The 20,926-nt window shown below is 48.8% G+C and overlaps 1 pseudogene; it reads left to right on the top strand.

The window, feature by feature from the left end:
• Positions 1-19,774: 19,774 nt before the first annotated feature.
• On the top strand, positions 19,775-20,319 carry LOC101545959 (gamma-secretase subunit PEN-2-like; annotated as a pseudogene).
• The last annotated feature ends 607 nt before the right edge of the window (positions 20,320-20,926 follow it).

Here is a 20,926-nt window from a genome sequence, read left to right as displayed (position 1 = left end):
ATCGCTGGAGTCCCAGCCCCTGTTCCCACACTACTTCCCAGAAAGGGGGATGATTCTGAGTCAGCGCCAGCCTAAATCCCACTGCTGCTCCCTCTAAATGAGTAGCTTGAGGCACCTTTGAAGGTTGGGCTTCTGTGTACCAAGTGAGCACAATGATTCTACCTACCTAAGTGCCCTGAGCCTCAGAGAAAATCAAACATGAGAGAAGATCATGCTAGACACCTGCCTGACAACTCTGAGTGTTGATGGGACCCAGAGAAGGTCAACGACAGGCACCAGGTCACACATTTGGACTGGTCACCATGCTGCCTTCTCAACCTTGCCAGGACTTAAAGACAGTTTTTAGGTCTTCTTGGTGTCTTCTGTTTTCTTCCTCCCTTATACAGAAACCAAAAAAAAAAAAAAAAAATCCATATCCCAGAGCTCAGGGCATGCAATAGTTCCTAATGACCCCGTTTGCTCTGGCTCTTTTCTTTTTTTAAATTGGATGAGAACAGAGTGAACTGGATTAGGGTCTATCTAAGGATGCCGGAGAGAAGCAGATTTATTTAAAATCCAAGTTCTCTTGGTCTTGACTGAGCCCTGGCTCAGGGGCATGGCGTGGTTTCCAGAACCTACTCCTGGGACTCTGGAATCAGGGGGGGGGGGGAATGACCTTGGGGGTGACGCCCTGAAGTCAGCCTGTGAGAAAGGTTGATGCGGTGTTGCTCCCCCCCCCCCCCCCCCCCCCGCTGGCGTCAGATGCCCCGTGGAGCAGAGCTCAGGAGGTGGAGGGAAGCCAGAGGCCAAATCACCACTCAGGGCAGAAGGCTGGAAAGGCGAGTGCATGGATCCATTTGTGCAACTGGCTTGAGGTTGATGCAGGGAATAATGGAGTGGGATAGAAACCACAGATAGATTTAAACATATAAAGAAATGTTCTGTATGATGAGGGCTGTGTTTCACACAGGAGAAGGAAAACGCATGTTTCAGACAAGCAATGAATATCTCAAAACAACTTAGCTTGTCACACTAATTGCATGCCCCAAGTTAAACTCCAGATAGAAGATGCATAGATAAACACACACACACACACACACACACACACACTGAAGGAGGGTCCAGAGAGATAGAACAGAGAGCAAAGGTGCTTGTACACAGCCAACCCAACACTGCATATGGTCCCCAGAAGGCAGAACCAGGAGTAAGTCCTGAGCACAGCTGGGTGTAATCAAATACACATGGGGGGGGCGGGGGGGGCGGGGAGAGAGAGAGGCAGAGAGAGAGAGAGAGAGAGAGAGAGAGAGAGAGAGAGAGAGAGAGAGAGATCAAGCATGTTTGCTCTCCTAATCATGCAGTAGAGAACATTTTTCTGAAACGTCACAAAAATCCCAGAAGGTATCAAGGAAATGATGGAAAGATCTGATTATGTAAATATTTTTAAACTTCTGTACAGAGAAAACAAAACCCCACACACAACAAATGACTAATCCAATGCTGAAGAAAATATTAATTTTATTTTCAAATGACAGATGAGGGACAAGAAACAGATCTGCAAAGAACTCTTACAAATCAACTGAAAAAAAAAAACATACAGGGGCCAGAATGATCTGAGCACATGCTTTGCTCGTTGGGCCCAGGTTCTGTTGACTCTCAGCACCTCGTGGCCACCCAGTACCTCCAAGGATGATTCTCTACGCTGAATCGAGAACAGTTCCTGATCACAATCACAAAAAAAACAAACAAATACTGCACAGACAGCACAGAGGAAGAGAAGAGAGAAAATGGGGAGCAAGAAAAATAACATGGGAAGGCAATTTTTGCAGAAAATTATATTGAAATGTCCCATAAGTACATGAAGGGATATTTGACTTCACTGAAAAACAGATTCAAATAAAAACAGCCAGGCAAGTGTAAATTGACACTGCGTTATTTGGGGGCCAGTCAGACCCAGAGGTGCTGAGGCCGGGCGTGCGGTGCTTAGGAACCAAACCTGGAGTCCCACATATGGCATGGCACATACTTTACCACCTGACTAACATCCCTAACTGGTATATTAGTTTTTGAGAAGAATAAATAGATTTTCTTACCAATACTTTATAGCTATGTGTCCTTTGGCACAGTGAAATTCTATCCTTGAGAATATATTTTATAGAAACGCTGGTAAAAGTGAACAAAGATAAAAGATACACAGGCAGTTCTTAGCAGGGTTGTTTTGCTGGGGCCACACCAAGTGGTGCTTAGGACTTACTCCTGACTCTGTGCTCAGAAATATTCCCTGGCTGAGCTCAGGGACCATGGACACGTGCAAGGCAAGCATCCATACTCCGCAGTACTAAGGAATGGGAATGATCTATAAATATATGCCAATGTGGAATGAGGCCCACATTTAGTGTTCAGTTTTCATAGTGGTTTTATTTTCCTTCCTTCTTCCTCCTTTTTTCCTTCTTTCCTTCTTTTCTTTTCCTCCTCCTCCTCCTCTTTCTTCTTCTTCTTCTTCTTCTTCTTCTTCTTCTTCTTCTTCTTCTTCTTCTTCTTCTTCTTCTTCTTCTTCTTCTTCTTCTTCTTCTTCTTCTCCTTCTCCTTCTCCTCCTCCTCCTCCTCCTCCTCCTCCTCCTCCCCCTCCCCCTCCTCCCTCCTCCTCCTCCTCCTCCTCCTCCTCCTCCTCCTCCTCCTCCTCCTCCTCCTTCTTCTTCTTCTTCTTCTTCTTCTTCTTCTTCTTCTTCTTCTTCTTCTTCTTCTTCTTCTTCTCCTTCTCCTTCTCCTTCTCCTTCTCCTTCTCCTTCTCCTTCTCCTTCTCCTTCTCCTTCTCCTTCTTCTTCTTCTTCTTCTTCTTCTTCTTCTTCTTCTTCTTCTTCTTCTTCTTCTTCTTCTTCTTCTTCTTCTTCTTCTTCTTCTCCTTCTTCTTCTTCTGCTGCTGCTATACCCAGCAGTGCTCAGGGATTACACCTAGTTCTTCACTCAAGAGTCATTCCAGGCAATACTTAAGGGACCCTGTGAGATAGTGGGATTAAACTAGGGCTGGTTGCATGGAAGGCAAGTGCCTTAACCCCTGTATTATCTCTCTAATCCTTTCTAGACCTAATACACTTTTCTTATTTTTTTGCTTTTGCAGTGCCAGGAATGGAATCTAGGGTCTCACACCTTCTTGGCCATTGCTCTAACACGTGCTTGGCCATTGCTCTAACACGTTCTTGGCCATTGCTCTAACACTGAGCTACATCTTTGTCCCAATAGTATTGTCTTGAAGAAAAAAAATCAAGTCAAATAGCATATGATCTTATACGTGTAATTTTATTATAAAGCATATAACTGTAGCACTGTAGCACTGTCATCCCGTTGTTCATCGATGTGCTTGAGCGAGCACCAGTAATGTCACCATTATGAGACTTCTTGTTACTGTTTTTGGCAGTAAAACAGTATTTTGAATATGCCATATCGAATAGCTTGCCAGGCTCTGCTGTGCGGGCGGGATACTCTCAGTAGCTTGCCGGGCTCTCCGAGAGGGACAGAGGAATTGAACTGGCCAAGGCAAATGCCCCACTTGCTGTGCTATCTCTCCATCCAAAGCATATAACAAAGAAACAATTTTTTTGTTATATAAAACAAATATATGTTTATGTTTGTATATATTTGTTTATATATAAAACAAAAAATATGCTTTTATTGTATTATTTATTTGGGGGTGGGGGAACATGTCTGGGAATGTTCATGGCTATTCCTGTTTCTGCTCAGGAGGGTCCCTGACTGTGCTTAGGTGATGGCGGGCATCTGACAGGGTTCTGCTGTATGCAAGGCAAGTGCCTTAACTCCTGGACTTCTGGTGCTTACTGTGTTATTTTTATTTATGTTTTTTAAATGCTGTCTTTCTCCATACATATAAATAAGCACACATGCATGTGTACATATGATTATATATATATTTGAAATATTTCAGTTGCCAGTCACCACAGAGCTGCCTTTGAGGTCAAGACATCTCCCTAAAGCCAGGCAGCAGCGACACGGAGAGTCAGGCACCAAGACCATGCCTGTCCAGGTCTGCGCTGCCCGCAATTGGACCCTGTAGGTGCTTGAGGAGGACAGAGGTGGGAGGGGGTGGAGGGAGGCAAGGGCAGTGGATGAGTGGCCAAGCGTCAGCAAGTTTGTTTCCAGCTTCAGAACAGCAGGGAGGGCAGGGAGCAAAGCCCCCCTCTTTGGCTTACAAAGTCTTCTTTCTTTCTCTTTCTTTCCTTCTTCGCTTTTGAGCCACACTGGGATGGTATTTGGGAGCTGTCTCAGGCTCACTGCTTGAGGAATCCTTCCTGGTGGGACTTGGGGGACTAGGAGGATCTGAGGATGTAGCCTGGACTCAGCCCTGGGAGCTGTGGAGAGCTATCTCCCCCGCCCCCGCATGCACGGTCTCATCTATATGGTGGGCACTGGGGGCGGTGTTGGGGGGAGACGGACAGCTGGACTAGCCCAGTGATTCGAGCTGACATTCCAGGACTCCGGGCTTTCTCAGAACACCAACGGGAACCAAGAGCTACTTTAGTACTTCTTTTTTTTTTAAAAATTTTTCTTATTAGAGAATGACTGTGATGTACAGTCACAAACTTATGAACTTTTGTGTTTGCATTTCACTCATACAGTGATCGTTTACCCATCCCTCCACCAGTGCCCATTCACCTCCACCAATGATCCCAGTATCCCTCCCACCACGCCCACCCCATCCCCCACCACCCCACCCAGCCTCTGGGGCAGGGCGTTCCCTTTTGTTCTCTCTCCTTTTGGGTGTTGTAGTTTGCAATAGAGGTATTGAGTGGCCTTTATGTTCGGTCTATAGTCTACTTTCAGTTCACATCGTCCAATATTTTAGTACTTCTAAAGGCATCGCTAGAACTCTGCATTTGCTTGACTCATGCCGGGGGTGCTACAGGCAAGGGGTCTCTCTCTGGGGTTGGAACTCCACTTCAGGCCATAACAGGAAAGCATTTGGGTCCAGACTGCTGTGCAGGAGAACTGCCCAGGCTGGATTTGACCAACCCGGCCTTCGGCCAAGTGAAGGGGCTCCCTTGGGCATTAGTTTCCTCTTCAGTGAATGGTGCTGGTCACAGTCCCCCACTCAGAGACCGAGGGTGGTGACAAAATCAGCCAGCACACATAAAGCACTTGGCCCTGAGCCTGGCCTGGAGTCAGCCCTCAGCAGTTACCATCATTATTAATTCAGGGCAGGAAGTCTGGACATTGCATGCTAATCAGAAACGGGTTGGTTATATATATACATACACATATATATGTATATATTAATAACTAGTAGGAAATGCATGAAATATTTATCACTGTGAGAGCTCTTTGGAAAACTCTATCTTTCCAAACATGAGAAACATGAGATCCCTCTGGAGAGAAGTCAAGAATTTACTTAGAGGCACAAAACTTCTGTCCCTGGGTGCTAGGCCACTTCTGGCTGTAGTCTAAAAACAGACTGAGCTCTCACTCTTATGGGGCCTTGGTACAGTTGCTCCTCCTGCTCTGAATGCCTTTCTTCTCTCTGCCTGGTTGATTTCTACAAGTACACCTCCTCCAGGAAGTCTTCCATAGCCCTTGCTTGTCTGAGTTGGACTCTTCTGGAGCCCACTGGCCCTTCTGTCCCCCTTTGAGAGCACCCACGAGATTGTGCAGTGCTTTCTTAAACCAGAGAGTCTGCTGTGCATCAGGATCTAACTAGAGCCTACTCGAGCAGAGATGCCCAGCTCTGGCCTGAGTTTCCAGGTCCAGCTGAGCGGCTGTGGAGAATCTGCATTTCCTGCAATTTTGCAGGTAGCGCTCTGCGAGACTCCATCATACTTGCAGAACCTTGTGCTTTAGATCTCATGTCTATTGCCTGTGGCACCCCCCTCCCCCAACCCCAGCAGCAACTCAGTGTCTGGTGTAGCTACACGGAAAGAGAAAGTCTAGAAGCAGGACGTGATACCAAAGAGCTCCCAAAGCCCTGTGTGCTGACCACCCCGCGCGCAGAGGTGGTGGTGACCCAGTGCCATGAGATGATGAGAACAGGGAGGAAGCCAGGAGGCTACGAACAGGTCAGGAGAGGCGGGAGGCAAGTGTCCTGTGTCACAGCGCCCTCTGGTGCCCACAGCTCACCTTTGCAGTTAGAGCTGCGAGTGGGCGGACTCCTCCCTGTCACCCGCAGAGGAAACCTCTTGCACCACAAAAGGGGCTCTCCCTTTGGCCCATCCACCAAGGCTATCCTTTGCCTTCTGTTTTTGTCTGGGGGCCACACCTTCTGGGGGGTTGGCAGTGGGGGGGGGGCGGTTTCGGTGCTTGGGGGTGGCTCCAGCTCTGCTCAGGAGACATTGCAATGTTGGGTACTGAACCCTGGGCCTCCTGCGTGCAGAGCTTGTGCTCCAGCCCCCTGAGCCACCTCCCCAGCCCCTCCTTTGTCCACTGAACAAAGCTGAACATTCAGGGTCCTTCTCTGCCCGGCCTGTGACCTCTCTGATCGCTTGTGCCCCAGTCTCCCTCTGTTCCCCTGTTTCGCCCAAACAGACGGGCCTTTATATATGTTCCCTTATGCTATCCGTCCCCCGCGGCCCGGCCCCTCTCCCTCTCCAGGGAAACATGCCCTTCCCCTAATGTCGGAATGGTCTTTCCCACGCTGTCGTCCTGGATTCTTCCAGCAGGGGAGACTGAGGCAGCCTGCATGAAGCTTACCCAGTGGCCCCACTCCGTGCATGGGGACTTGGGGACCTGGGGGAGAAGAGCCGCCTGGGCATCAGAGCTGCACTTTGGCATCTCAATTCATGCTCTGGAGTCTAAGGAGTTGGGGTCTGGAGAGACAGGACTGGGGTGGGGCACCTGCTGGGCATGCGGCAGACCCAAGTTTGATCCCTGGCACCGCAGAAGGCACCCCCCACCCAGTCCGGCCAGGAGTGACCCCTGCCTGCAGGGTCAAGAGAAATCTCTGAGCACCAAGGGCGAGGGCTCCCCAAACCAAAAGTAAATACATGAAATCAGAATAACAAAGGGCTGTTTCCCCAAACCTCTCATCCTCTGAACACAAAGCTGCAAGGTCCTTTTCAAGGCTGAGGATCACTGTCGGTTACCCACAGCTACAGAGAGTTCTCTATAAACTCTTGGGGCCGCGAATTCTGGTGCAAGGGATACAGAGAAGAAACAGGACCAAGTTGCTAGCCCCAGAGCTCACATTCTGATGGAGGGGAAAGTAAAAGAGAATATAGCCTGGGAAGTGTCGGTATACAGCATGAAGCAATGACGCAGGTAAGAGACAGCGATTGTTCTACCGGGGGCAGGAGGGACAGCTCAGAGGGCGGTGGCACAGGCTTTACATGCAGAAGAGGCAGGTTTAATACCAGCACCAAAGGAACCACAACCCCCCCACCCCCTCAGCACCATTATGAGTGACACCAGGAGGGACACTGAACCAGGAGTAGCCTTGAGCACAGTCCAGGGTGACCCCCCCCAAACAAACAGAAACCTCAAAAGCCAAACAAAATGCATCTAGCTTAGGCAATGTGGTTAAAGAAATTATCACCAGGGGCTGGAGCAATAGCACAGCGGGTAGGGTGTTTGCCTTGCATGCGGCCGACCCGGGTTCAATTCCCAGCATCCCATATGGTCCTCCGAGCACCGCCAGGAGTAATTCCTGAGATGCAGAGCCAGGAGTAACCCCGATCATCGCCAGGTGTGAACCAAAAAGCAAACAACAACAACAACAACAACAACAAAACCAAAACAACAATAAAGAAATCCTCACCAGGAGCACAGGTGGCGTCCTGGGTAGGAGCATCTTCTGCATGTTCTCAGCGCCCGCAGGCCAGCGTAAGCTTGACTCTGAGATGAGGCTTGCTGAGCAGTGGTTGCTGAATGCTCCCTTGGGCTGAGGGTGGGACGAACTGCCAGAGAAGAGGGTCCTAGAGGAGGAGGCCAGGCTAAGGGGATGGGGAGGGGGGGGCTTCAGGCTCCGGGGTGGGGGGGATACTCTGGTCTGATGAGATTTTCAGCCTGTGTTTGCCCTTAAGGCTGGGTTCTGCTCCCACCTCTCCCTGGCTCAGGGTCACTCCTGGGAGATGGGAATTCTTGGGCACTTCATGCAAGCAGATTGTCACCCTCTGGAAGAGCCCTGGGTAGTGGGTGTGGCAGCCCACGCTGGAGACATTCACCAGGACAGGGGACGGGGCATGAGGAGGGAGCTGGGTGGGATGTTCTCAGCTAGACTCAGAGAAGCCGAAGATCAGAAGTCTTCGGGAAGGGTTACAGGAGGCGAGCCGAGTCAGCTGGGCTAGACTGGGCGAACCAAGACGTGAGTTTGCTCGAGGAGGCCCTGTGCCAAGCTGTAGCTACGCTTCCCAGCCTGCCTTGCTTCTAGAAGCAGCCAAATCTAGACCCCTTGATGTCCGTGGAAGTCCGCTATAGACGTCAGAGTAAGCACTGATTTCCTGTTTGTGTGCTTGCTTTTTGTTTTGGGGCCCATACCTGGCAGTGCTCAGGCTACTCCTGGCTCTGTGTTCAGGCGTCAGTTCTGGCAGTGTTCAGGGGACTGTGCAGGCTTGGGGATGAAACCCAGGCCTCCAGCATGCAAAGCCTATACTCAGCCCTTTGAGAAACTACCTGGCTAAGCGTTGATGTCAATAGAGTCACCACCTCGGCCGCCATAAGGCTCCCTTCTTCCTCCTGGGATATGAACCTGAGGCTGGAGCGGAGGCAGCCATATTGGAATTATGAGGTGGGTGTAGGGCTAATAGCTTCATACCAAGGGTCATCGAACAGAAAGGCTGAAAGGCATCAACACTCTGGTCATGGGGAGAAGCTGCAGGAGTCTGAGAGGCCTATTTCAAACTTGGTTTTGAGGAAGAAAATAAATCCCTACTAGATACTGCAGAAAACTGAGCATCAACTTTTTATTTACTTTTATTTTTTAGATTACACCTGGTGATGCTTGGGGGCTACCCTCAGATTGGTGCTTGGGGGTTACTCTTGGAAGTACTGAGGGACCACGCATTGCCAGAGACTGAACTCAGGCCTTCCATGCAAAGCTTGCTGAGCACCAACTCTGACTGAGTCTCCCTCTAACCTCTCATGACAGCACTTGCTCCCATTCCAGATACAAGATTTTTAATCTTCCGTGTTACGAGGTCTCTCCTGTTTTATCCTGTACACTTACTTAGCGATGAGCAAGGCCAATCATTTTGTTGTGCTTATTGAACTTTTGGGCTGGAGTGATAGCACAGCAGTTGGGCGTTTGCCTTTCACACGGCAGACCCGAGTTCGATTCCTCCGCCCCTCTCGGAGAGCCCGGCAAGCTACTGAGAGTATCGAGCCCGAGCGGCAGAGCCTGGCAAGCTACCCGTGCGTATTGGATATGCCAAAAACAGTAACAATAAGTCTCTCAATGAGAGACGTTACTGGTGCCCGCTCGAACAAATCAATGAGCAATGGGATGACAGAATGTTCCCAGAATTGAACTTTTGTGTTGACGTTGACAACTGTTCCTGGTGTTGTAGGCAGATAAGTAAGTGGGGCCTGGTAATGCCCTTTTGGGAAATAATAAAAATCACCTAGCCCTGAAGGAGCCGAAAGCCGTGACAGCCACAACCCACTGGCACATTCAAATCCTAAGCTTTTTGGAGAAGAGAAATGAAGGCATCACACAGATATAGAAATCCAAGGCCCCACCTAGAGAAACACATTTCTGGGCCCCTCAGAAAAGCTACAGAAGAATCCTGAGGGTACTAGAAGACCATCACCATCCTGTGGTAACACCCAGATTAACTTTATGTATGCAGAACTCTAGAAAACCCATTTGAAAGAACCGCAAAAGCTCCCGCCGAAAGCCACTGGGGCCTTTGTCTTAAAGCCTGTGCTCTCCCTTGAACCCGTGTCTCACTGGCTTGTCGCCCAGCATCACGTCCAAGAAACTCATCTTTAGGGAGCACTCCTGGCAATGCGCAGGGGACCAGGTGGGATGCCAGGGACCAAACCCGAGTTGGCCGGGTGCAAAGCAAGTACCCAAAATGCTCTATACTATCACTCTGGCCCTTGGCACATCGTCCATCTTGGAGCTTCTCCTGCCTCTCAATTTTAGATGTGTAGTCTCAGCTCTCTTCTTCTGGAGAAGCGAATACCCACTCTGGAGCATGAAACACTCTGTCTGTCTGTCTCTTTCTCTGCCCTCAGTTCCCTAAATAAAACTGTAAAACAATTTTACATTGGAAGAATGACATATTATATTTTCTCACTTATTTCCTATTGTCAATTGCTAGGGAGTGACTATGGATTTTTAAAATATCAAACCACTACAGCACTATCATGCTGAATACCGTTTAGATGTATGTCACTAGAAAGCTCCATGTGGCCTGGGAGGCCTCTTGTTGAGTGGAGAACACGATTTGCATGCTGGAGGCCTGGGTTCTAATCCTGGCCCCAAGAAGATCCACAAGACTGCTGAGAGCAAACCCTGAGCATGAAGCTTATATGTTAGCTGGACAAAGAGAGGGGAAACACACCCATTGGGATTCCGCTCTTGGGCGGGTGTCCTGCTGGAAGAGATTCTGTCCTGGTGAAAGCATCCCCTGAGGGATAGAACTTTACCCCCATGATTGTAACCACACCTGTGTGTAAGCCCTGGTCCCTGATGCGGGGGGTGGGGCGGTGGGGGGATTTAAGGTGGCTGTATGAGGGGGTTGGGGGAGAAGCAGAAGGAGAGATGGGAGTGTACAGAGAGAAGATTGGAATAAACTGCGATTGAGACCAACCATCTTGGCTCCATTCTTTCCTTCACCTGCCTCATCATCGCCATCAACCTCCCTGGGGTGGGGGAAGCGGCTGGAGACTACCGAATGCGGGTGGCGGGAGAGACAGCCCCGCTGCCCTGGGCCCTGTGCCAGGCTCAGTGCGGTGAGGCGCTCCGCGCCCCTTTTCTTTTTCTTTTTTGTGTTTTTACACAAACCCCTTTACTCTGTTTATCTAACCCCCACTTTCCCCCTTGCTTCTGGCAATCACTACTCTCATAGAATGACTATTGAGTTGGTTTTTTTGGGTTTTTTTTTGCTTTTTGGGTCACACCTGGCAACGCACAGGGGTCACTCCTGGCTCTGCACTCAGGAATTACCCCTGGCAGTGCTCAGGGGACCAAATGGGATGCTGGGAATCAAATCCAAGTCGGCCGCGTGCAAGGCAAACGCCCTACCCGCTGTGCTATAGCTCCAGTCCCAACTATTGAGTTTTTAACAAACTGACATTTAACACAATATAATTCCTCTTGGAATTAATTCTAGGGAGAATCATTGTTTGCTTTTACAATGAGACAACAGTGATTTGAGATGCTAGGTATTTGCTTATCTAATTGCTTACCTAGGAGGTAGTGTACGTGGATCTTTGTAGCAGCTTTGTTCATCACAGCCCCAAACAGGCAACAACTCACATTCATTAGCAGAGCTGTGACCTCACCATACAGTGGAATACTACCAGGCAGTGAAAAGAAACAAGATCTAGGTCCACACAGCAAAGATAAGTTTCTTGGACGTGATGCTGGGTGACAAACCACGCATGGGTTGGAGGGACAGAACAGTGTGTAGGGCACTTGCCTTGCATGAAGCTGACCAGTTCAATCCCTAATATAATGACTGGAGCACTGGCAGGAGTGATTCCTGAGTGCAAAGCCAGGAGTAACCCCTGAGCACCTCTGGGTGTGGCCCCAAACAAACAAGCAAAAACAGAAAAACCACATAAAAGAACACATTCAGTCTGATTTCAGTTGTATAAAAATCCTTCAACCGCTGACCTCACCGCTGGCCTCACCCCTGGTGATAGTAAGCAGGTGAGTGGCGCCTGGGAATGGACTGGTGTGGTGGGAGCAGCCAGGATCTCTATCTGGAGCAGACACACACGTGGAAAATTTGAGCAGTGCACGCTATAGACTACTCATGCACTCCACACCTCAGCAATGTAACCCCACAACACAAACATTAGACAGGACTGGGGTGGGAAGCAAGCTCAAAGGGGCCGTAAGTTCAATCTCTGGCACCACACAGTCCTGTGAGCACTACTGGGAGCAATTCCTGAGCACCAAGAAGGGAGCAACTTCTGAGCACAGCCAGTGTGGCCCCTTCAAAGCGAAACTATGAAAAGCTTGTCAAAAAGAATTGATGGACTGGAAAAATAGTTCAGGGGATAAAGTATCCTCTTTGCATAGGCCGTCCACCCACCCATCTTTGTTCTCGGTACTCTATATTATCCCCTGAGAACCACCAGGATTGATCTCTGAACACAGAGCCAGGAGTGGCCTCTGAGTATTACCTACTGTGGCCTCCCAAAATTAAATTATTGGAAAGAAACAAATCAAATCAATTATTCAAGAAACTAAAAGATACTAATTATCAAGATATTTTATCATACTTAGGTATGAATAATAGTTATGATGTGAATTTTCAGGATTTTAACTAAGTTCAATAAAAATTTATATTTTGATACTTCTTACATTCTTAAATATTTAACATGTATGTGTGTACACATATACATTGTTCAAATGTATGTATAATATTCTTAGAAGATAGAAGACCTAAGGAATAAAGGCCTATATTAACCTTAAGCACTTTTTGTTTAACTATATTGAATTTCTTTTTTTTTTTCTTTTTGGATCACACCCAGCGATGCACAGGGGTTACTCCTGGCTCTGCACTCAGGAATTACCCCTGGTGGTGCTCAGGGGACCATATGGGATGCTGGGAATCGAACCCGGGTCGGCCGCGTGCAAGGCAAACGCCCTACCCGCTGTGCTATTGCTCCAGCCCCTAAATATATTGAATTTCTTGGAGAATTACTTCCCCCATTATAATGGAGAGCTTTGAACTGAAACAAGGATATCATCAGAGTTACTAAGCACAGTAGTCCTAAGAATGTCATTCAATGGGCAACAAATACACCAAAGATAATCTTGCACTTGTCCCTAGGGCCCTCCAGATTCCTTTGGCCCAGGAATCTCCTATTCTTAAAAATTCATCCTGTAAACTAGGAGGTCTGACCTCACATCTGTGTCTATACTTATGAGCATGCCAGTCCCCCACTGCAGGAAAATGCCTGTCTTTGGTAGATTCTGTCATTGCAGAACAAGAGGCAAAATTCCTTTATGAGCTCTGTTGGAACACAGACAGCTCAAGAAAGAGGTAGCAAGCTCAGAAAACAGCCAATGTCAAAATATTTCACCCACTTTCAGAACTGCTCATTTCACCAGTCCGCATAAAAAGGGTCAGCGCCAAGTTTGAAGTTGAAGAGGCAAGTATACACATGACCACCTCCAGACTCTTCTATGGGCATATGGGGACATGTAAGAAGAGTCGAAGCTAATCCAGGAGTTCAAAGACATGTTCAGACTGAAGAGTCTATAGTTACCAGTAAGGGCTCTGGCAGAAGCACCAGCAGAATCCTCAGAGGCTGGAGGAGGAAAGAGAGTTAAGCATGTGACAATCCCAGGTGAGTCCGGGGTTCATGGGGAACTGCAATGACAAATGGCAAAGCTTGACAAGCTCCTCCCCAAGGGCCAAGGCTGAGGTATGTGACTCAGTGGTAGACAGAGAACATGCTTTGCATGTGTGAGGCAGGGGTTCCATCCTACACACACACACACACACACACACACACACACACCAGAGAGAGAGAGAGAGAGAGAGAGAGAGAGAGAGAGAGAGAGAGAGAGAGAGAGAGAGAGAGAACATGGGAAAGAGAGAGGGAGAGACCAGAGAGACAGAGACAAAGACGAGACTCAGAGAATCAAAGTTCATCCCCCAAATCCTGAGATGCTCTTATCTGGAGAATGTTATCCAATGTGAAGTCTTTCTTATCTGGAGAACGATATCTAATGTGAAGACTTCCTTGAATGTCACAGTGAAAAACTGAGGTCAAAAGGGAGGGTTAGTGTCTAACTTTGTAGCTTTCTCTAAAAAAAAATAGGGCAATATAGATTCTCTCTGCTGTTTTGATACAGAAATGGACTATCTCCCCAAAGAAGAGGTTTTTGGGTTTTGTTTTTATTTTTTAAAGAGTATGTGTTCTTTTTTAAAATGTAAAAATTCTGAACTAGGCTCACAGCAATTGTGAAGGACAGTAACTGGCCTCTCAGTCTGACTTAGTTGATGCATGGGCGGATGTGGGGGTCGGGGGTTGTCTCTCGAGGATGAACAATGGTAAGATACCTACGAAAGTGTCTTAATGCAGTCATGAATTTAGCTTAGGGCTGGCTTACCCAAACTGACACATTTCAAAAGTCTTCAAGACCAGGCAGGTCTGGACCTCAGCAGGAAAACACGCACCTTGTAAATGTGAGGCCCTGGGTTCCATCTCAAAATCTGTAAGGACAAAAAAAAAAAAAAAGGCTAGACCTTGACCGCTCCTACAAGATAAGCTCTGAACCTTTGGTTTATGCGGCTGGTGAGGCCATATTTTTCCTCCAATGTCTGAGGTCTCGGATCTTGTTGCATCAGTTTGACATCAGGCGACTGGGGATTGAGTAGCCAAGACCAGTGGTGTGAGCGCCGCCTCCCTATGTGACTGGCCTGCAGTAGACACCCCACTGCCTCAGGGAGCTGCCCTGGCTGCTGAGAGTCGGCCCAGGTCTTTCACACTCCTTTTCTGAGAGAATTAGGTCCTCTGCAGGATGAGCCAGGAGGTGGACAACTGGAAGCCTATGGCCACTTTCTCCAGTGTCTTAGCTCCTCACTGTCTGTGGTCAGTATGGGTTGCCTGTGATCCACTGCAGCCCTGAATCAGACCATTTTTCTGAGTTCTCTGGGTCACTCTAATAAGTCAGCGGGCCTCCGTGTGGCACGGAGGGTCCCCAACACAGTATTAATGCATGCTAGCAACTTGCATGGATTCACAGGGGAAAATTTGCCTTTGGAAAAATGAAATAAAGATTTATGGGGGCTGGAGCGATAGCACAGCGGGTAGGGCGTTTGCCTTGCATGCAGCCAACCTGGGTTCAATTCCCAGCATCCCATGTGGTTCCCCGAGCACCGTCAGGAGTAATTCCTGAGTGCATGAGCCAGGAGTAACCCCTGTGCAATGCTGGGTGTGACCCAAAAAGCAAAAAAATATATATATTTTTTTTCATCACAAATTAATTTGAAATCATTATTTAAATCCTCAGGACCCCAGCCACAGCCATGCTCAGGCCACTCTCCACATGTTCGGACAAGCCTCACACATGGGGGAGCCAGCAGAAGAACCCAGATGTGCGGGACCCGGGGCCAAGATCTCCAAGGCTGCTCGGATCAGGACTGGGCCTTTTCCACCCAGATCCTCCATTTTCCAGTAGCTAGGCCATCACACATAGAGACTGCCCCTGGCGCTGTGTAATCCCATCAACAGCCAATATCCAGAGACTATAAAACCAAGCTCCTGGAAGACAGTGACGCAGTCTCTTGCCCCTGAGCCTGACTGTCTTCACCAGGGCCCATCAGAGGGGACGGGTTGCATTTCCCTCCTCCCCCCAGCACAAGCAGAGCCTCGACAGTTGAGGACCTCTGGAACCCAGCCAGAGCCATGATCAGGCCACTCTCAACATCTAATAGCCTAGTTCTCCCTCTTAGAGAACCTGATAAGCTACCGAGAGTCTACTGTCCACTTGGGAGAGCCTGGCAAGCTCCCGTGGTGTATTCATATCCAAAATACAGTAACAGATATATCCATAACTCTTGGAGAGCCCAGCAAGCTACCGAGAGTATCCCGCCCGCACGGCAGAGCCTGGCAAGCTACCCCTGGCGTACTCGATATGCCAAAAACAGTTAACAGTAGGTCTCATTCCTCTGACCCTGTAAGAGACTCCAATCATTGGGACAGATCAGTAAGGATAGGCTGCTATAAAATCTCAGGGCTGAGTGTAATAGAGACGTTACTGGTGCCCGCTCGAGTAAATTGATGAACAACAGGATGACAGTGATACAGTGATATTTGAATCCTAAAGAAAAACTAGTAAGGGAGGGAAAAAAGATTAGCTAACACTGGTATCTACTTCTGTGGAAAGTTTCTTATTAATGATCATGACCTTGAAGAGAATAGGACACAAAATAGTCATTCAGAAGGACTTATGTACACCATCATTGCACATTTTGTATAACGGCTAAGATATGGAAGCTACCTAGATGTCCAACCACAGATGAAGATGTGGTCTGCATACACAATGGAATACTATGCAGCTGCAAGGAACAATGAAATCAAGCAATCTCCCTGGATGGAACTGAAAGGCATCGTGTTGAATGAGTAAGGCAGAAGAAGGAGAAAGACAAGATGATCTCACTTATCTGTGGTATATAGAATAACTAGAAGAGGGAATGCAGTGTAGTAAAAGGGGGATGCCTACACCGTCCTTGACCCCAGGGTATATATAGGGAAGAGAAGGGCAGAGAAGGGAAGAAATTGAGAGGGGAAGTAAAGAACTGAGACAGAGAAGCACTCGGGTAGCAGGGGCCAGAGGCCTCAGATAAATTGGTACCGTGGGTGAGTAGTATCACTGTATCACTGTATCACTGTCATCCCATTGTTCATCAATTTGCTCGATCGGGCCAGTAATGTCTCCATTCGTCTTAGCCCTGAGATTTTAGCAGCTTCTCTTTACTTGTCCTTCCCAACAGTGCCGCATTGGAGGCTCTTTCAGGGTCAGGGGAATGAGACCCGTCATTGTTGCTGTTTTTGGCATATCGAATATGTCACGGAGAGCTTGCCAGACTCTGCTATGTGGGCAGGATACTCTCGGTAGCTTGCCGTGTTCTCTGAGAGGGAGAAGTATACAATAAGAGATCTTCTGGGAGCTTTGTTTTATAGTCTCTGGATCTTGGCTATTGATGGGATTACATGGTGCAGGGGGCAGTGTGTGGGTGTGACTGCCTAGCTACTGGAAAATGGGGGGTCTGGATGGAGGAGGACCAGTCCCGATCCGAGCAGGCTTGGAGATCTCAGCCCCGGGTCCCGCACACCTAGGTTCCTCTGCCGGTTCCTTTAGGCGTGAGGCTTGTCTGAGCATGTGATGAGTGGCCTTGAGTATGGCTGTGGCTGAGATCCGGAACCTCTGGGTGAGTAGTATAGGCATATATCCACACCAAAGAGTCAACAACGCTGAAAACATGTTATTCAAACTATAACAATCAAACTTTAAAATGTGCCTATTAGACAGCAGGCTTGGGAGTGTGCGTGTGAAAGGGAACCTGGGAACGCTGATGGAGGGAAGTTGACACCGGTGGTGAGATTGGTACTGGAGCATTATATGTCTAAAACTGAACTATCAATAACTTTGTTAATCATGGTTCTTTAATAAAATAAAAATATTAAATTTTAAAAAAACTAGGTAAACACAATCAATAATTTGCAATCATTTTCAATTGAGAGTTTGCTATCAGGAAGCATGTTTAGGGAGCTGGGGAGTAGAAAATGGGTTAGGATGCTTATCTTGTTAGCAGATGCTCCAGTCCATCCCCGGCACCACCCTGAGCACTGCCAGATGATCTGGGATTAAGGTTTGTTGTGGCCCAAAAACAGAAAGAAGGAAAGAAAAAGAAAGGGAGAAGGAAGGAAGGAAGGAAGGAAGGAAGGAAGGAAGGAAGGAAGGAAGGAAGGAGAGAAGGAAGGAAGGAAGGAAGGAAGGAAGGGAGGAAGGGAGGAGAAATTATGCTGACCTTTCCTCCCCCTCCCTCCCCTCCCCTCCCCTCCCCTCTTCTCTCTTCCTCTCCCTCATCTCCTCTCCTGTCCTCTCCTGTCCTCTCTCCTCTCCTCTCCTCCCCTCCCCTCCCCTATTCTCTTCCCCTCCCCCTCCCCTCTCCTCTTCTCCTCTCCTCTCCTCTCCTCCCCTACCCTCCCCTATTCTCTTCCCCCTCCCCCTCCCCTCTCCTCTTCTCTTCTCTCCTCTCCTCTCCTCCCCTACCCTCCCCTATTCTCTTCCCCTCCCCCTCCCCTCTCCTCTTCTCTTCTCTCCTCTCCTCTCCTCCCCTACCCTCCCCTATTCTCTTCCCCCTCCCCCTCCCCTCTCCTCTCCTCTCCTCTCCTCCCCTCTCCTCTCTCCTCCTCCCCTCCCCTCCCTCCCCCTACCCCCTCTCCTCTCCTCTCTTCTCCTCTCCTGTCTTCTCCTCTCCTCCCCTCCCCTCCCCTCCCCTCCCCTCCCCTCCCCTCCCCTCCCCTCTCCTCTCCTCTCCTCTCCTCTCCTCTCCTCTCCTCTCCTCTCCTCTCCTCTCCTCTCCTCTCCTCTCCTCTCCTCTCCTCTCCTCTCCTCTCCTCTCCTCTCCTCTCCTCTCCTCTCCTCTCCTCTCCTCTCCTCTCCCCTCCTCCCCTCCCCTCCCTTCCCCTACCCCCTCCCCTCTCCTCTCCTCCCCGTCCCCTCCTCCCTCTCTCCTCTCCTCCCCTCCCCTCTCCTCTCCTCCCTTCTCCTCCCCTGTCCCCTCCTCCCCTCCCCTCCCCTCCGCTTCCCTCCCCTCCTCTTTGGACTACACCCAGTGTGCTCAGGGCTTATTCCTGGTTCTGCACTCAGGATTCACTCCTGGCTGACTCAGGGGACCATATGGGGTGCTCGGGACCTAACTATTTACAAGGTAAGTGCCCTACAACTGTACTCTCGCTCTGGCTCCCTCATGCTAATTTCATTTCTTTTTTTTTCCCTTGCTTTTTGGGTCACACCTAGCGATGCACAGGGGTTACTCCTGGCTCATGCACTCAGGAATCACTCCTGGTGGTGCTCAGGGGACCATATGGGATGCTGGGAATCAAACCCGGGTTGACCGCGTGCAAGGCAAACGCCCTACCCGCTGTGCTATCGCTCCAGCCCCCCCTCATGCTAATTTCTTATCTAAAAAAATGGAAACGCTTCCAAGCAACACACTGAGAGTAACTTTTTTGCACAGACTTCTCACGACCCAAACATCAGACCTCTCTGAGTAATCTCAGAGTAAGGCCCAAACATCACACCAAATGGAATGAAACCAAAACAGAAATAGAAAAGATGCTATTTACAACTTCATTTTAAACCATTTTCACAGTTTAAATTTTATGTCTTTCATTAACACCTACTAAAAACAAATTTTAACTGGCATTTTCATTGATTTCTATGTTGACATTGATCCTTTGTCTACATTGTTTACGTGTGCCATGTAAACAACAACAGTTTTACATGTGAACATGTTGAAAAGGACTGAGTTAAAAGAGTCTGCTGTAAAAAAAAAACTTCAAAATCATGGGAACCCAAAAGCAGAAGTGTGTTCCCCAGGCCTGGCGATGCTGGCGCGGCAGCTCCTGAGCGTGAAGACATCCCAGCAGCCGGCAGCCGGCACGGCCCGGGAGATGCTCAGAGGGCTAGAGAAATGGTTTCGTGCTGCTGCTTGACGTTCCATCAGGACCATCATCAGGTGCCCGGTGGTCCCCAGAAAACTGCTGGAGTGACCCCAAGCAACTAGTCAAGCCAGGAGTAGCCCCCGGCACTGGATGTAGCCCCCAAAACAGGAAACAAAGACAAAATCAAAAAAAGAAGTCACTATCTATCAGTTTTACGTAGGCTCATGTTCTATTCCACTTACATATTCCTGAGACTATTCCCCAAGAGAGGGCTCTTAGTGAGTTCCTCACCTGCACTGTTTCTCCGCCCCCCATACGCACATTTTGGGGGGCTTGGGGGTTCTAGGGGATCAGGCAAACATGGTTTCTGTAGGGGAACAAAAATATGCAACCTCAAGATATATGTTTGTTTTGTGACTGAAACCCAATCAGGAGCAGCTTTGTGGTGGTCTATCTCACGGAGATTCAATTAAGAACAAAAACCAGAAAGCCGGAGGAAGTGGCTGCCGAGGGCGTGGTTGTTCGAGAGCCTTGTGTCTGTCACTTGGTATCGAGGTTGGGTCTGGCCCAGCCAGCCCCTCGGACCACCTAGCCCTGCGCAACGATGAATTTGGAGCGGGTATCCAACGAGGAGAAGTTGAATCTGTGCCGGAAGTACTATCTGGGTGGCTTTGCTTTCCTACCTTTTCTCTGGTTGGTAAAAATCTTCTGGTTCTTTCGAGAGGCCTTCCTTGTCCCCGCATACACCGAATAGAGCCAAATCAAAGGTTATGTCTGTCGCTCAGCTGTGGGGTTCCTCTTCTGGGTGACTGTACTCACTACCTGGATCACTACCGGCCCCCTTGGGGTGCCCTTGGGGACTAACTCTCCTTCACCGTACCCCTGGGCACCCCTTGACAGCTTCTGTACAATCCTGAGGACCTGCTCATTCTCCCAGAATGGGCTCCGATGTTCTAAACCCAGTCTCAGCCCCTAAAGACTTTTCCCCTCCCTGTGTACTCTGCTGACCTCCCTTAATAAAGGACTCTAATTCTCAAAAAAAAAAAAAAAAAAAAACCAAAAAAACAGGGCCGGAGTGATCTGTAAGGCAGGTAGGGCGTTTTGCACGGGAATGATGGGAGTTCAATCCCTGGCATCCCATATGGTCCCCCATGCACCGCCAGGACTAATTCCTGAGTGCAGAGCCAGAAGTAACCCCTGAGCATTGCTGGGTGTGACTCAAAATGCAAAACACACACACACACACACACACAAAGCAACAACAACAACAAACCATAGACTCAGTCCCCATCACAAAACAAAAGAGCAATTTAGGCTGACAACTGGGAAGGTTGATCATCGCCTTTGCTTGGTCTGTTGAATAAACTGGTACGTGACAACCCCCACACAACAGGAAGATATGTCTTTGGCAAAAGGTTAATTTGTGGGAGAGACCTGAGGGCAGGATAAAGGTTGCTTTGATAAACATACTTACACGTAAACGTCTCTCCCAGGCTGTTCCCTGCTGTACATCTCAGCTGCTCTTAAAGGCTGCGGTCTTTGCCTGTTCCCTGTCCTCCCCCACGGCCCCCAGTCTCCTCTGATTTGCCTTGTTTTTTTTTTTTTTCTTTTTGGGTCACACCCAGCGATGCACAGGGGTTACTCC

Source organism: Sorex araneus, chromosome 5 (assembly GCF_027595985.1).
Source record: "Sorex araneus isolate mSorAra2 chromosome 5, mSorAra2.pri, whole genome shotgun sequence".
Taxonomy (NCBI): Eukaryota; Metazoa; Chordata; class Mammalia; order Eulipotyphla; family Soricidae; genus Sorex; species Sorex araneus.
Note: the sequence above shows the minus strand (reverse complement) of the source record. Positions and strands in the feature narration are given on the sequence as shown.